Source organism: Mauremys reevesii, linkage group 2 (genome assembly GCF_016161935.1).
Source record: "Mauremys reevesii isolate NIE-2019 linkage group 2, ASM1616193v1, whole genome shotgun sequence".
NCBI lineage: Eukaryota > Metazoa > Chordata > Testudines > Geoemydidae > Mauremys > Mauremys reevesii.
This window is the reverse complement of record NC_052624.1, coordinates 71095354-71111452: the sequence shown is the minus strand read 5'-3', so window position 1 is coordinate 71111452 and position 16099 is coordinate 71095354. Positions and strand designations below refer to the sequence as shown.

General features: G+C 42.7%; 1 protein-coding gene across 10 annotated transcripts in view; it reads right to left on the bottom strand.

Annotated features, from left to right (window-relative positions):
- Positions 1-16099, bottom strand: part of RARB (retinoic acid receptor beta) — a 513024-nt gene that overhangs the window by 424309 nt on the left and 72616 nt on the right. For 9 of the 10 annotated variants that reach the window (XM_039523137.1, XM_039523135.1, XM_039523136.1 and 6 more), the window contains one exon: positions 14836-14942. The exons of the other annotated variant lie outside the window; for it this stretch is intronic. The gene's annotated coding sequence lies outside the window, so the exon portion shown is untranslated. The remainder of the gene's footprint in view (positions 1-14835; positions 14943-16099) is intronic. 10 annotated transcript variants of the gene reach the window in all.

Genomic DNA, 16099 nt, shown 5'->3' with positions numbered 1-16099 from the left:
ATTCAGAGCCCTACACCAACATCTTCAAAGTTAAGTGCCTAAAGTTGATCATCTAAGTCCATATTTAAGCACCTTTAAATTAATGGAGGCTACACATGCTCAGCACTTCTGAAATTCAAGACACCTAATCAAGTGCCTAAATACTGAATCAGGTGCCCAACCTCAGTTAACCAAATTTGAATATGCTGGCCCTAATTCCTCCATCTTATTCCCTGGGTCCAATTTCCCCCATGGCAGCATTGTTCTCTCATGAGAAAAATCTATCCATCCATCCATCCATCCATCATGTACTTTTATGCCCCCCGCCCCCATTATCGTAGTATCTGAGTGCCTCAATCTTTAATGTAGTTAAATTGGTACATTTACAAATAGTACCGCAAGAGTAGAGGATGCTTTGCATTGGTCAGAATGTGTAAAATGATGATCCCTGCCCCCAAGATCATCCATTCTAAAGGCTAAAGACAATGCAGTACAAATGCAGAGCAATGAGCGGTCATTATTAGTGGAGTTCTTTAGAAAGTTTTTGGCTTAATTAACTGACAGGCTGCTCTGCAGATAATGCGTGATGTGAAAGTAAGTAGTATTATGGAGAAAGGCTGCATGAGTCACAATCTTCTTCCCAGTTCTTTTTTTCTACAGTATGTAACTGTCATGTCAGGCAGTGAACTGGTAAGAATGTCATTTACTCATTCAAATTTGGTCAGGATGCTGGGGTTAACACTCGTCCTCAGAGAAGTTCTACAAGATCTGTAATGAGCTTGGCCTAGACATCAGCTCATATGGAAAAACCTACAGAGGGTAGTCAGGGGAAAGTCATTTCCATAAAGATTCCCTTGCTGATATTGTAAACATCGCACTCAGGCATTGGTTCATTACTGAGTAAAAGGAACAAGCCACCTATTAAATGAAAAAAAAAAATCAACTTCCTGCATCACCTAGATGTTTCTTCGAGGTCTCTCATTAAAATAATAATCTAGCTTGACCCAGTTTAGCTTGAGAGATCTAAAAAGATCACAACAAAGGTGGTTCAGCTACAAGGAAAATACACTATTCTGTCTGACATCTACAGAATGAGATGCTTTTAGTTCCTATGTATTTTCTTGTCCTATGCTACAATTTAAAGAATATACATAATTTTGAATTTGTACTTGTGCTTAATATTAGGTTTGAGACGCATCTAGGTTTTGCAATGTTTTGTTTTACACTAGACTTGGTGTTATGCTGTTAATGCCTCTGCAAAGCTCTATTTGTTGTAAGTCTTGACTGCCCATGTACGCTAGCAGCAGGCACTTGCTTCAGTGCTGTGACATATCTATTTAATTAACACAGCTGTTCTAGCTACTGTGTGAAGCAATAAGCAATGGAGCCATATTGGAAATCGTGATTCATAAAAAGAAAAAAAATGTACAAAGCAACTTGAAAAATGAAACACTAAGAAACTGTGCTTTAAAAATTGGATAAGTGTGTTTTATGTTTTGCGAGTATCCCTCCGTACAGTCAGATATCTTCGGATATTGTAAAAAGATGAAAAAAGGTATCTGATATTCTAAATCCATCTTCCCTTCATTAAGAACCTCATCAACATGCACGCAAAAACAAAAGATTCACTCTGAAACAAATATGAGGAAGTTTATCAGCAATCCTTACTGCTTATTAGTATATATTTACAAATATTTTGTACATCTCCACTGCAATAAAAGACCCTTGGCGTGGCCGCAGTTGGCCTAGGTCTGAGACCCACCTTCTTCATGGGATTTCAGACCCCAAACTCCAGCCCAAGCCCAAACAGCTACATTGCAACTTTTAGTCCTGCAAGCCAAGTTGATTGATTTGGGCTCTGAGACTCAATACTGTGGGTTTTTTTACTGCAATGTAGATGCAGGCTAATGCATCCATTTAGCATGCTATTGTGCCTCTAGATATTTGCAACATGATGTAGGAACAGGCCTACCAACACCAGACACCAGTATATTGAGCACTGCTTCATGGAAGATTTTCTTTTGTTAAAAGAAAAAAAAATAGTAGATGTACATCTCTTCTTTCCTGTTAATTCTGAACACTGGTTTAGTTTTGAAGCTAATGTTTTGCAGTATCAGCTTTAATAATCAAATAAATAATAAGCAAGGCTTTAATAAACTGAATTGCACAGTTCAATACACAGGAGTGATAAAGGGAAAGTAAAGACAACTAGAAAATTTGTTTCCTGAAAACCATGCGAGTTAAATCCCTGGGAGTCAATTCCATCAATGCAGAGCACATGAACTATCCTCTTTTCCTGTAAATGCTTGCAAATATGTAATATAGCTAGACAGTGTACACTTGAAAATTTCTGCACACTAACCAGGCCTTATCTTTATTACATACAAGATCCAGCTGATACTTCCTTAGGACCAGACACTGGCTATTTTAAAGCATACAAAACATTAAAAAAATTAGCAATCCCGTTAGCTAAACTTGCTACCTGGTGGCACTTCTGGATAGTTGGGGTTGACTTGTGGAAATCCAATTAACTGGAGGAATAAAAGGCATTTTTTCTGTTCATCTTTAGCACTGAAAATAAAATAGGAGTCTCTGATCAATGACAGAGAGGTAACCTGAACAGAGGAGCCTTAGAATATTGCATTTAGTACAGTCATCCAGGAACCTGTGTTCAAGAAAGATTCAACTTTCCAGTACAAAATGAAGCAATGAATGGAAAGCCAAGTAGCAGAATAGAAAAGCTTTTCAACTGAAACAGGTTCTCAATACATCCAAGAGGCAGCCATATATTATGTTCTTAATGCTACAGATGATGGTAAGATACAAACTGTAAGATTCTTTAATGCAAGGAGCTGTTCCACCCTGCAACTGCAGACCTAGAAATGCATTGACCTTTCCTTTGACCCTTTTAAGAAGGATAAAATTTGTAAATTTTTTGGTTTTATGAATGTTAGAGCCCTTACCAAATCCAAGGTATGCTTTGTATCTCTTAAGGTAATAATTGGAGATATATCAATCTCCTAGAACTGGAAAGGACCTTGAAAGGTCATCAAGTCCAACCCCTGGCTTCACTAGCAGGACCAATTTTTGCCCCAGATCCCTAAGTGGCCCCCTCAAGGATTGAACTCACAACCCTGGGTTTGGCAGGCCAATGCTCAAACCACTGAGCTATCCCTCCCCCAATTGCTTCTCTTAGGCCTGGTCTACACTAGGACTTTAATTCGAATTTAGCAGCGTTAATTCGAATTAACCGTGCACCCGTCCACACCAGGAAGCCATTTAATTCGACCTAGAGGGCTCTTTAGTTCGAATTCGGTACTCCACCCAGATGAGGGGAGTAGCACTAAATTCGACATGGCTATGTTGAATTAGGCTAGGTGTGGATGCAAATCGAACTTACTAGCTCCGGGAGCTATCCCACACTGCACCACTCTGTTGACGCTCTGGACAGCAGTCTGAGCTCAGATGTTCTGATCAGCCATACAGGAAAAGCACCGGGAAAATTTGAATTCCTTTTCCTGTCTGGCCAGTTTGAATCTCATTTCCTGTGTGGACGTCGTGGCGAGCTCAGCAGCACTGGCAGCGATGCAGAGCTCTCCAGCAGAGGAGTCCATGCAATCTCAGAGTAGAAAGAGGGACCCAGCATGGACTGACCGGGAAGTCTTGGATCTGATCGCTGTGTGGGGCGATGAGTTTGTGCTTTCGGAGCTGTGCTCCAAAAAACGGAATGCAAAGACCTACGAGAAGGTCTCCAAAGCCATGGCACTCAGAGGATACAGCCGGGATGCAATGCAGTGCCGCGTGAAAATCAAGGACCTGAGACAAGGCTACCAAAAAATCAAAGCGGCAAACGGACGCTCCTGAGCCCAGCCCCAGACATGCCGCTTCTACGAGGCACTGCATGCCATTCTCGGTAGGTCTGCCACCACTGCCCCACCAGTGACCATGGACTCTGAGGATGGGATAGTGTCGAGGGGCAGTTTCTCGGCGATGTTCGCCGATGGGGAAGATGAGGAAGGGTTTGTGGAGGACGAGGCAGGCGACAGCTGTTACAATACTGCTTTCCCCGACAGCCAGGATCTCTTCATCACCCTCACAGAGATCCCCTACCAACCCTCCCCGGCCGTTAACCCGGACTCCGAATAAGGGGAAGGATCAGTCGGTAAGTGCTATAAACATGTAAACATTTATTTTTTAACAAAACAGGAATAAAAACTATATAAAAAGGTCAATGCATATAGGGATCGAACAGAAATCCTCTTGGGACAGTTCTACGAAGCTCTCTGAGAGGTACTCGAAAAGCCTCCGCAGGAGGTTCCTGGGGAGAGGTGCCTTGTTGGGTGCTCCGTGGAAGCACACTCTTCCGCGCCAGGCCATCCTGAGGTATAATGGGAGCATCGCCTCGACCAGCATGGCAGCATAGGGCCCTGGTCTGTGCAGGGATTCACGCAGCATTCGCTCTCTGTTTCTCCTGGAGACCCGTCTCAGGGTGATCTCGCTCGGCGACTGCTGCATCTAATTAGGGGAATTACTTTAATGTTACTATTGTGAATGCTTGACTTTTCCTTTGCATAACAATGACCGTCTTTTAACAGCCACGTGTTGTAGGCTGCAGAGGAAAAGCATACAGGGATCTTTCCCGGGGACAGCCGCGAGGGGCTGGAACAGGGTCAGACTTTATGCTTTCCAGATTGCCTGCAGCAGGAGGGCACTGCTATCCATTAACTGTTAAGCAGCCTAAAGTTTACGGCTTACCAGGCCTGGCTGCTACACGGATTCTGCTGTCCTGCCCCGCTTGTCCGATCTCCAGTGCAAGACCCCAGGCAATGAAAGCGAATGCCGAAAATTCGAACTTGTCCTGAGAGCACATGAGATTAGGTGCCCTGTATGGTCTTGTTCACAGAAACTGAGTAGACTGTGTTCAGTGTTCGCAAACATGTATCTTTGGAAGGAAATCACTTCCTTTTTCCCATCACACAGCTGCGGCTCTTTCCCGAACTGCCCCGGCATCCCCCTCACAGAGGCTGGCGCAGATTAGGCGGCGAAAGAAAAAGACTCGGGACGAGATGTTTGCTGAACTGATGGCCTGCTCCAGAGCCGAGGCGGCCCAGCAGAGTCAGTGGAGGGAGACCCTCTCTCAGCAGCAGCGCTCACACAGCAAACAGGAGGACAGGTGGCGGCAGGAAGACCAGCAGGCGACTCAAACGCTGCTTGGACTAATGAGGGAGCAAACGGACACGCTCCGGCGCCTTGTGGATGTTCTGCAGGACCGCAGGCAGGAGCAGAGAGCCCCCCTGAACTGTATCTGCAACCGCCCTCCCCCGCCACAAAGTCCTGTCCCCCCCTCACCCAAAATCACAAGAAGGAGGGGCGCTAGGGGCCATGAAAACTGTCACTCCACCCCAGCAGAGCGCTCATGTACCAAACAGCTCTCATTCCCTAAAGTATGAGAATTGCTTGCCTTCCTGGCTCACCCGATCCCAAATCCCAGTTTCATCCCCCAACTGTGTAGTTGAGTATTAAAAATAGTTTGCTGTTCATTACTGTTTCCGTCATGTTTCTTTGCAGAAGACTTTGTGTGTGGGGGGGGAGGGGTTTGTTAATTGCATAGGACAGCCACCATTACCAGGGTACAGACATGGGGGCAGGATCAACAGCAGGTCACACACAGAGTGCAGTCACTAGGCACCCGGGTCACTCTGCGAGGTGTCTGCTGCCCCAGGTCAGTCTGGGAGGTGTATGTTGCCCCAGGGTCCGAGCGCCTGGCATCCACAAATGGCAAGGCAGGCTGCCCTTACCATGCCCTTCCACCCTACCCATGAACCTCTCCGATGCCCTGAGCCCCAGCCAGAGCCATCATGCCCCCACACCTACTCACCCTTCCCACACACCCCTCACCCTTCCTGCAAACCCACCCCTTCCTGCACACCCTCCGGTAACCGTCCTCCCCCCAGAGACCGCTGTAGGAGCAGGAGCCTGTCAGTCCTTGAGTGTAGAAGCGGTCTGTACATCACTGCACACCGTACCCACCACAGTCTGCGTCCCTGTTGGAACCCTTGAACGAGAATTCGTTAGTAAAGAAAACTTTGTTAATTAAAAATGTTCCAATAACTTTATTTTTAAACGTCTGTTGGAAGGGGGGAAACCTGGTGAACGGGGTATGTAACCGCTGAAAAAAGTCAATAGTAACTGAAAAGGGGCAGGTTCAGCTTCTCTGTAAAGAGACTGGACAGTCATAGGTTACCCTGCTCTCTGAGGAACCTAGCTTTCAAAGCCTCCCGGATGCACAGCGCTTCCCGCTGGGCTCTTCTAATTGCACGGGTGTCTGGCTGAGCGTAATCAGCAGCCATGCAATTTGCCTCAACCTCCCATCCCGCCATAAAGGTCTCCCCCTTGTTCTCACAGAGATTGTGGAGCACACAGCAAGCTGCAATAACAATGGGGATATTGGTTTCGCTGAGATCCGAGCGAGTGAGTAAGCTCCTCCATCTCCCCTTGAGACGTCCGAAAGCACACTCCACCACCATTCTGCACTTGCTCAGCCGGTAGTTGAAGAGCTCCTTGTCACTGTCCAGGGCGCCTGTATAGGGCTTCATGAGCCAGGGCATTAGCGGGTAGGCTGGGTCCCCGAGGATCACTGTAGGCATCTCCACATCCCCAACACTTACTTTGTGGTCCGGGAAGAAACTACCTTCCTGCAGGCATCTAAACAGACCAGAGTTCCTGAACACACGCGCGTCATGAACCTTGCCCGGCCACCCGACGTAGATGTTGGTAAAACGTCCCCTATGGTCCACCAGTGCTTGCAGCACCATTGAAAAGTAGCCCTTTCGGTTAATATACTGGCTGGCCTGGTGGGCCGGTCCCAGGATAGGGATGTGAGTGCCATCTATAGCCCCACTGCAGTTTGGGAATCCCATCGCGGCGAAGCCATCTATGACGACCTGGACGTTTCCCAGGGTCACCACCTTTGAGAGCAGTAGGTCAACGATTGCGTGGGCTACTTGCATCACAGCAACCCCCACGGTAGATTTGCCCACGCCAAAGTGGTTCGCTACTGACCGGTAGCTGTCTGGCGTGGCAAGTTTCCAGAGGGCTATGGCCACTCGCTTCTGCACACTCAGAGCTGCTCGCATCCGGGTGTCCTGGCGCTTCAGGGCAGGGGTCAGCAAGTCACACAGTTCAAGGAAAGTGCCCTTACGCATCCTGAAGTTTCGCAGCCACTGTGATTCATCCCAGACCTGCAGCACTATGCGGTCCCACCAGTCCGTGCTTGTTTCCCGGGCCCAGAATCGCCGTCCCATAGCATGAACGTGATCCATTGCCACCATGATCTCCGCGGCGCGGGATCCCGTGCTTTGTGAGAGGTCTGTGCCACTCTCACACTTCATGTCCTCACCGCGCTGCCGGAGCCTCCTCGCCCGATTTCTCAGCAGCTGACTGTGGAAGAGGTGTTCAATAAGGTGCGAGGAGTTGACAACGGCCATAAGTGCAGCAATGATCGCAGCGGGCTCCATGCTCGCAGTGCTGTGGCATCCGCGCTGTCACTGACCAGAAAAGTGCGCGAACAGAGTTCCCACCGGCGCTTTCAAGGAGAGAGGGCGGGAGTGACGGTTGAATGACGACAGTTACCCAAAACCACCCTCGACACATTTTTCCCCCAGAAGGCATTGGGGGCTCTACCCAGCATTCCAATGGGAAGCGGGGACCGCGGGAACTGTGGGATAGCTGCCCATAATGCACCGCTTCCAATGTCGATGCTTGCCCCGTTAGTGTGGACTCACAAAGTCGAATTAGTGTCCTTAGTGTGGATACACAAATTCGAATTCATCAGGTCGAATCCACAAATTCGACCTAATTTAAATCGAACTACTCTTGTAGTGTAGACATACCCTTAGACACAGTAATTTAGACAAATAAGTTGAAGATTAATTTGTTGGCTCCTCTCTAAACTTGAATCCAATTTAGAGATAAACTAGAACTGAATTTCAATGATATCTTGTCATTATAAAATAAAAAAAGGTACTGAAAGGAAGGTACAGCTGCCTCACCCAACCACTTGTTCAGGGTTATTTTCATGGAAAACACAACTTCAATAGTTACCTACATTAACCAACAGAATCTAAAGTTTCAGGCAGAGGATGTTAACCATCTTATCACACCACATTCAAGAACCATAAAAAACTAATATTGTTAGTTTAGAAATATATTTAGAAAAGGACCTATGGCGATGAATTCTTAAAGGATGACATTCTACTGAACAGTCATTAGAGCTACACTGATTGCTGAGGCTTGAACTGATTATGAGAGATTTAAGGTATTATTTCTGTATTTTAAGTTATGTCAAAGGCATAGAGAATGACTGGATCGGTGTGTTTTTAATTTGTAGAAATCCGAAGAAAATAAACATTCATCCCAGATTTAAATTAATATTCTAGGGTATCAGCAATGAATAATAAACTTCCTTGATACTCCCCCAGGAACTCTGTGATACAGAAAAAAAAATCTCTAGCTTTGAGAGTATGTATCAGAAGTAAGAGAGTGTCTGGAATGTAGGGTAACAGAGTGTTGATAACCTTGAAGAATAAGCTACACTTCTTTGGGGTTTGCTTTTCACAAATCACATCAGACGACAAAATTTCTGCTGAAGTTAACTGGTCTCTCCCTATTTTTAATTTGAATTATCTATACTTTTTTACCACTGAAGAGACTGGTTGGCTGAAAAAGAAAAAGTGGTTATGTTGGTTATTTTTCAGATATCTGCATTCTGGAACCCAAGACTGATTTTGACATAGAATGAGAATTTATTCTGGCCCAGCTGACTGCAAAACTAAGATACAGGGGCTTAGAATGGAAAAGTTCCTGCAGGCTAAACTATAGTTGTTGCCAGTTCTCCAGCTATAACAATAGTACCAGGGGTATTAATTCTAAGAAAAATAAAGGGATGGGGGAAGAGGGGGAGAACAGATGTGCATTACCATTACAGTAACATTTATTTTGTATTTATGTCTATTGAAATAAAGATTTTTGTTCACTACTGTGTCTTCATTAATTGAAGTTTTGTTCCCAAATAACCATTTTTATTAAAGCTGAATGTGTTTGACTTACTGATCATTGTCAGAAGATAATGAAAACTACCCAATAACATCCAAAGTGTAAGAGAAAATAAAACAATGTAAAATACAATAATCTGATTAAACAAAAACAAAATGTATTTTAATCATGCAATTGACTGACTTGGGGATTTGTAATAAATATGGAGCCTTTCATCTCTAGATCAGTTGTACAAATTTGGCTCAGTCAATAACAGGATTTTTCAAGTATTAATTCCCATGCTATCTATTTAATCTGATCCAATGAAGCGATGTCACTCCTAGAAGTGCCATTTTTGAGGACTTGTGAGAATGGCAATAACCAACACTATGCTAATTTGGAGGAATCAGGTAGATACTATAGAGACAGGATGGCTGGATAGTAGAATACTACAGCGATGGCATGGATGGATGAATGAAGCAGCTCCCTCCATGATTGCTTAGTCTATCTCAGGATTTAGGGAGATCGGCTGTGGCATCTGTGACGTTATTGATATAATCTGGGACGATATAGAACATGGTTGCAACCAAGGTCCTGTAGTAGCACCAAATCTTATGTAAAGGGGGTCATATAAGGTGTCTAAGACCAGGTTATGGGTCGCTGGTTATGATTATGCTGTCTGTATGCATGTGTCATTTTGTAGTTGAAGTTATGAGTATTAGCTCTGTACTGTCTGTACTTCAAACTTATGCTATGCTTCTTGGAGACATCCCAGACAAGTTGGTGTTAGCTCTGCCTAGCCTGCTTGATGGCCCATTAAGGACCATCAGCTACACAACTGACCCATTGAGAGAAGGCAGATATGCCTTGTAACTCAGCAAAGTATGCAGGGATTTGCCCATGTGACTCCAGACTCCATTTTGCTGTAATTTTCCACAGTAAGAACAAAGAAGTGTTCTTACACCTGGAAAAGCCTATAAAAGGCTGATGCCTCATCTCCATCTTGTCTTCAATCCTGCTTCTTACCTCTGGAGGAACTTTGCTACAAACTGAAGCTCTGAACAAAGGACTGACTGACCCATCCCAGCGGGGGATGTACTCCAGAGACTTGATTTGAACCTGCAGTTTACTCCATCACTGCTACAAGCTTGAACTAAGAACTTTGCCATTACTGCATGTAATTGATTCAATTTAACCAATTCTAGCTCTCATCTCTATCTTTTTCCTTTTATGAATAAACCTTTAGATTTTAGATTCTAAAGAATTGGCAACAGCGTGATTTGTGGGTAAGATCTGATTTGTATATTGACTTGGGTCTGGGGCTAGATTCTTTGGAATCAAGAGAACCGTTTTCTTTTATTGGGGTATTGGTTTTCAGAACCATTCATCCCCAGGACGAGTGGCACTGGTGGTGATACTGGAAGACTGGAGTGTCTAAGGAAATTGCTTGTGTGACTTGTGGTTAGCCAGTGGGGTGAGACCAAAGTCCCCTTGGTCTGGCTGGTTTGGTTTGCCTTAGAGGTGGAAAAACCCCAGCCTTGGGCTATAACTGCCCTGTTTAAGCAATTTATCCTGAATTGGCACTCTCAGTTGGGTCCCACCAGAACCGCATCGTCACAGCATCACTATGCAGCACAGGCTGTGTTTATTTATTCTGGGAGCTAGAGAGCCAAAGATAGTGGCACGGTCTCAGTCTGTGTTCAGCAGTCTCCATAAAGTATCTCCTTTATGTTCATTACATTCAGGGCTCTCACTTCTCTACTGCAAAAGGCATTGCAAGTAAATTATCTTAAACACTCCAAAGAACTCCCACTAATTAGAAGTGCTGGTTTGAAGGCTGCAAAGTTCAGTTCGGCTAAACACCGCAAAATTTGAAAGCTTCTCCAAGTGGTAGCCATACTACCCAAATTATTTGTGTCTGCAAAATTTGGGTGTAGCTGAAAAGCTCTGAGAACAGACTCTCTCAACACAAGATCAAGATGCTTATAGATTCTGGTTCTGGTCAAAGAGCAAATATCAACAGCAGCATTTCTTGTGGTAGTTGGTAATTTCTGACCTCAACTGGAATCAGAAAGTACAGATGTGAAAATGAAAACAAAAGTAAACCAAACTTTTAAAATCTTGATGACCGTGACACAAAGTTTGAGTCACTTATTACTTTTTTCCAAATGAGTGAACCTGTTCCCAGTTGCAATTACTAAAAAAACTGGATTGCTGTATTATCCCATTGGAGACTTAAAAGACATTTTAAAGGAAATAAAACAGCAAATAATAATGAAAAGACTGCATATATTCAGAAATCTCCTGGGGAAATGAACACTTAAAATGTTAAACTGAGCAAGTCTCTTCTTTCTTTTCAGGAACTATCGTCAATTATCATCCATTGAGAGTAGTGGACCAACAGCAAGGTTGATGTTAGGTTAATTTAATCTAATTTGCAGAGTTCACCTTGTATCTTAGAAAAATTAGATAGATTTTCCTGAACCTTAAGAACAGGTTTCTGCTCTACAGACTTCCCCACCACTCCCCTCACCCAACCCCTTTCTTGAGGTTTGTCCTATTCAGTGGCAGACTACGCATTTTGGGCTTTATTCTCCATGGTAATCATGCTCCAGCCAGGCAGGTAGAGGGGGCTGTCCGAGAGCTAGTTACAGCTCCCTGATTCTCAGCCACCTGGCTCCAGCACAAGTTAAACCTACAGAAAGCAGCTTTAATTTATGTAATTGACATATGGCCCCGCAGAGAATTTACACAATGGAGAATCAGGTGTAGCACTGTCTCACACTGCCATGCCTCATCCCCGTGTAACACTCTCCCTGGCCCCAACAAATTCCTTCTCTCCCCTGGAGAGTGGATTCCAACACCAAAGACATTTTCCAGTGGGACACACTCCACTTTAGGCTCATCTGTGCCAAGTTTAACTTGTGTCATTTATATGGCAGACTAGAAAATCCAGCCCCTTACCCAGAGAATCTGGCCCTCACAATGATCCCTAAACAAGATGTTAAATTTTAAAGGAAATAACATTTTAGCAAAGCATAAACTTATCCATCTATCGGTGTTTGGGAAACTAACCCCTCCTAAATCCTGAGGTAACTTGATTTTAGTTACTCCAGTTACTGCTGGTTTGTCACTCTATTGGAGATGTAATAATTTAGATCCTGTCTTCATGAAGCATGGAAGCAGTTGAGCTGTCAATCACAGAAGAGTCACATCAAGCAAAAATCAAAAGAGAATTCCTTAAAAACTGACAAAACAACATTAAGTGGAAGATTTTCCACTATTTGCAGTGTTGTTATAGCCATGTTGGTCCCAGAATATGAATGAAACACAGAAGGTGAGGTAATATCTTTTAATGGATCAACTTCTGTTAGTGGCTAATAAGAAAGAGACTGAACCACTACCATCTGCAGGACATGCTCAAATCTCAATATTTTTAATATCAAAGATTTAGGTTTACTGTGCGTATTCTGGGAAGCACTGGTAAATCTATTTGCCCTTTCCATTTAAAAAAAAAACTTTCAGTATTCCGTTTCATCGGTTCTGCTACCATATTTTCAATACCATTCCCTGGGTGATCTCCTTCAAGCCATTTCTGGATGTCCAGATAGAAAATTTAAGATTTTCTGCTGTTCCTATTCTCTTGATTCTCCAAAGATCATTTCCAGAAGCTTGATTTGATTATGAATCTTTAACGTAAGCAATTCATCCTCACATTCACCGAGATGTTCTTTCAGCTTCATTCACCTTTTCTTTAATTTCATTTAGGTTGGCTTTCATTTGAGCTATCTCAATTTTAACGTGTGTAAAAGCTCCATCTACCTTATTTACTGTTTCTCTGATTTGAAAGATCTCCTCCATTAAGTCCTTAAGCGACAACTCAATGGCCATTTTTGGCTCCAGCTGTTTGTCAAGAGAGGTCAGCAACTGCCTCAGTCTTTTATTTGTCTGAACAACATTCAAATTGGTTTCAGAGCAATTGTTTTGTTCCTGTTCACTGCCATCCTAGCTTTAAAATAATAACAAATTACCTCATTTCTAGTGTGGGTTTTATTTCTTTACCACATTACCTGAGGCACAGAGCAGGACAGCAGTTTAAGAACTACCTTCCCTTGGACATATTGCCCTAGAGTTCTGCTAGATTAGATTTGTAGTATACACAATTATTGTCTGCATTTATATAGCATCTTCCATCCAAGGATTTCAAGATGCTCCACAGACGTTAATTAATTTATCTTCATAACATCTCTGTCAGATAGTAATACTTACCTATCCTTTATTTTATAAATGAGGAAATTGAGGACCAGGAAATTAAAGGCCCAGTTTTAAAATCCTTATTTATCAAAGTACCTTACTTGTGTGAGTAAGAGTCTGTACGATTAGGGCCGTAAGTCATACAAGAAACCTGTGGCAGTGCTGGAAGTAGAATCTAGATTTTCTGATTTCCAGTCCTGTTCTTTAACCACAAGATCATCTTTCCTCCTTCATATGAGCAAAGTAGATAACAACAAAAGGAAGTTAACTAAGACAGTGATTCTCAACCAGGGGTCTGAGGCCCCCTGGGGAGCCGCAAGCAAGTTTCAGTGGATCCGCCAAAATAAACCAGAGAGCAGAGCTGGTGCTAGAGTCACTGGAGCCCAGTGAAGAAAGCCAAAGCCTGAGCCCCGCTGCCTAGGAACAAAGCTGAAGCCTGAACCCTACTGCATGGGAATGAAGCCAACTTAGCTTTGCGGAGCTCCCTGTGGTGTGGGGCCTTGGACAATTGCCCTGCTTGCTATCTCCTAACGCTGACCCTGGCTTTTAATCTACTGGATGTGCAGAAAAACATTTTTTGTGGCACAAGTGGGCCACAGAGTTTTTATAGCATGTTGAGAGGGGGAAACTCAGAAAGAAAAAGGTTGAGAACCCCTGAGCTAAGGCACATACAGTATTCATGAAACTGGAGGTTACTTGATTAGAAAAGGATGTGCTAGTCATGATGTTCAGTCTTCAGCAAGCCTGTATGATGTGGCTTATTAATCTATGTGACTATCAAAGACAGAGCCTCAAATCAGTGGATGAGAAAGATAGTCTTCTAAAATATGGGGTTCCTGTGAGACAGACTGGGGTGATTTAAATCAAACTTGATTTAAAAAAAAATTGTTGATTTAAATCAGGCTAAGGCTCTGTAAAACTAATCTGAAAATTTCTGCTATTGCAATTTTAGATTAAAATGAATGATGGTCTAAATAACAGATGATGTTTTTTTAAATGCCGCTATTCGTAGGGTATCTTATCTGAACTTTACAAAACTTCTGTATGCAAAAAATTAAACACTAAAAATTAAGGCCTAATCACCTACACACTAAAGTAGGCATGTAACTTTATTCACATGAATAGTTCTATTGACTTTAATTGGACTACTAATGTACTTAAAGTTAAGCATGTGCTTAACTGTTTGCAGCATAAAGGCCTGAATTCGTATTTTTATTAAAAGATTTTCTCTTGTGGGCTAAAATGTCTGTCACATCAGTTGCTTCAGTGCTAATAATGTAAAGTTATTGAGATTTTCAACACATTAAGAAAGTTATTGGGAACTTTTTTATACACATAGGCCGAAGGTTTTTTTAAATTTTAGACTCCTAAATACATATTTAGGCCCCTACGTTTGAGATTTTTCAAAGCACTTAAGTGACTTAGGAGCACAAGTCCCCTTGATTTCAAACTGCAAACTGATGGAGGAACATAGCCAGGTTGAAGTATTTTGGCTTTCTTGACTTGCAGAAGTTTGCTATGTTGGCAGCTGGTGTAGGTTGCAAACAACAGGATGGGCTATTTACTTACCAATTTTGGGTTTGGGTTTGTGTTGTTCTCACAGTAAGAAGTCACTTGACTTGTCTTTGTTAGCAGAGATGACAATTCTAAGTGTGAAACTTCTTCGTACCAGAAATCTACATAAAATCAGAAAGTCTATCAATTATTAGGAAACTCAGTACGGAAAAAGGTACTAAGCATCCACATTAACATTTTAAGACTATAAAATGGAGGAAGAGTGAAGAACTAGCAACATGTAAATTAAAAAAATCAATTTATATTAAAAATAATTTACATTTTTAAATCAATGATTAAAAAATAATGATTCTTATCCATCCTGCTGTGATACATTTAGAAAATCATAAAGAGAAAAGGCAGATGGGGCCTGATTCTCATTGACACGAAGGCCCCTTTTCACTGTCAGAATGGTGTAACGCAGCCTTTGTGTAAAGGAAACTCATGCTGAGATGAGTGTATACCACCACAAAGTGATAAGTGGTAGCTATTAGAAGAAATCCAGAACAGGATGTTGGAATATTTCAGGAACTGAACATAGAGAGATGGAGGCCTCGTATGGATATGAGATTACTATCTGTAGGAGTGCCATGGCAAAGAATTAAGCAACAACAAAGAAAATAATAATTGAGCGACACTGAGAAGAGGGGCTGAAACACATCATAGCGATGATATGAAGAATAGCCACCAGCACTGGTGAACGCTGAGATGCAGCTTTATGAAAATTATTATTTAAAACAGTCACAGGGCTCTAGCACAAAAACAGCCATTTTGAACTTCTTTTCCTTACTTGCTGTATGCCTCACCAATTGTGTACAAAACTGTGTACCAAAAAGCACTAGCCAAGCAAAATTTATGGTAGTTTAACTTCACGGTCTGGCTTCCAGTAACTAATACAATGTTTAATGGTTGCACAGCAAAATAAATCCTATGATTGCAACATTTTTTTAAAAGGTAAATACTGTATTTGCTATATTATTTGCCAGGTCTTCAGTCACAACCCAAGAATGTAACCCATTCATTACAGAAAATACTGCTCAAGGGAAACTGCTTTAAACTGATTTATGTGGTAGACATCGAAAGACAACCCAGTCAAATTGGACAATGTGGCAGATGGTAATGGATTTATGCATATTTATGTAGCATGTATTTACTTGTCACCTTTGTTATCCATCTTCCACCTCCCTCCCCCCTCAAAAAAGGAGATGGTAATTTATAATAACGGTGACGCTGTGACTGACTGACTCTCCCTTCACAGTCTTTTCCTTTGGACAGCCGA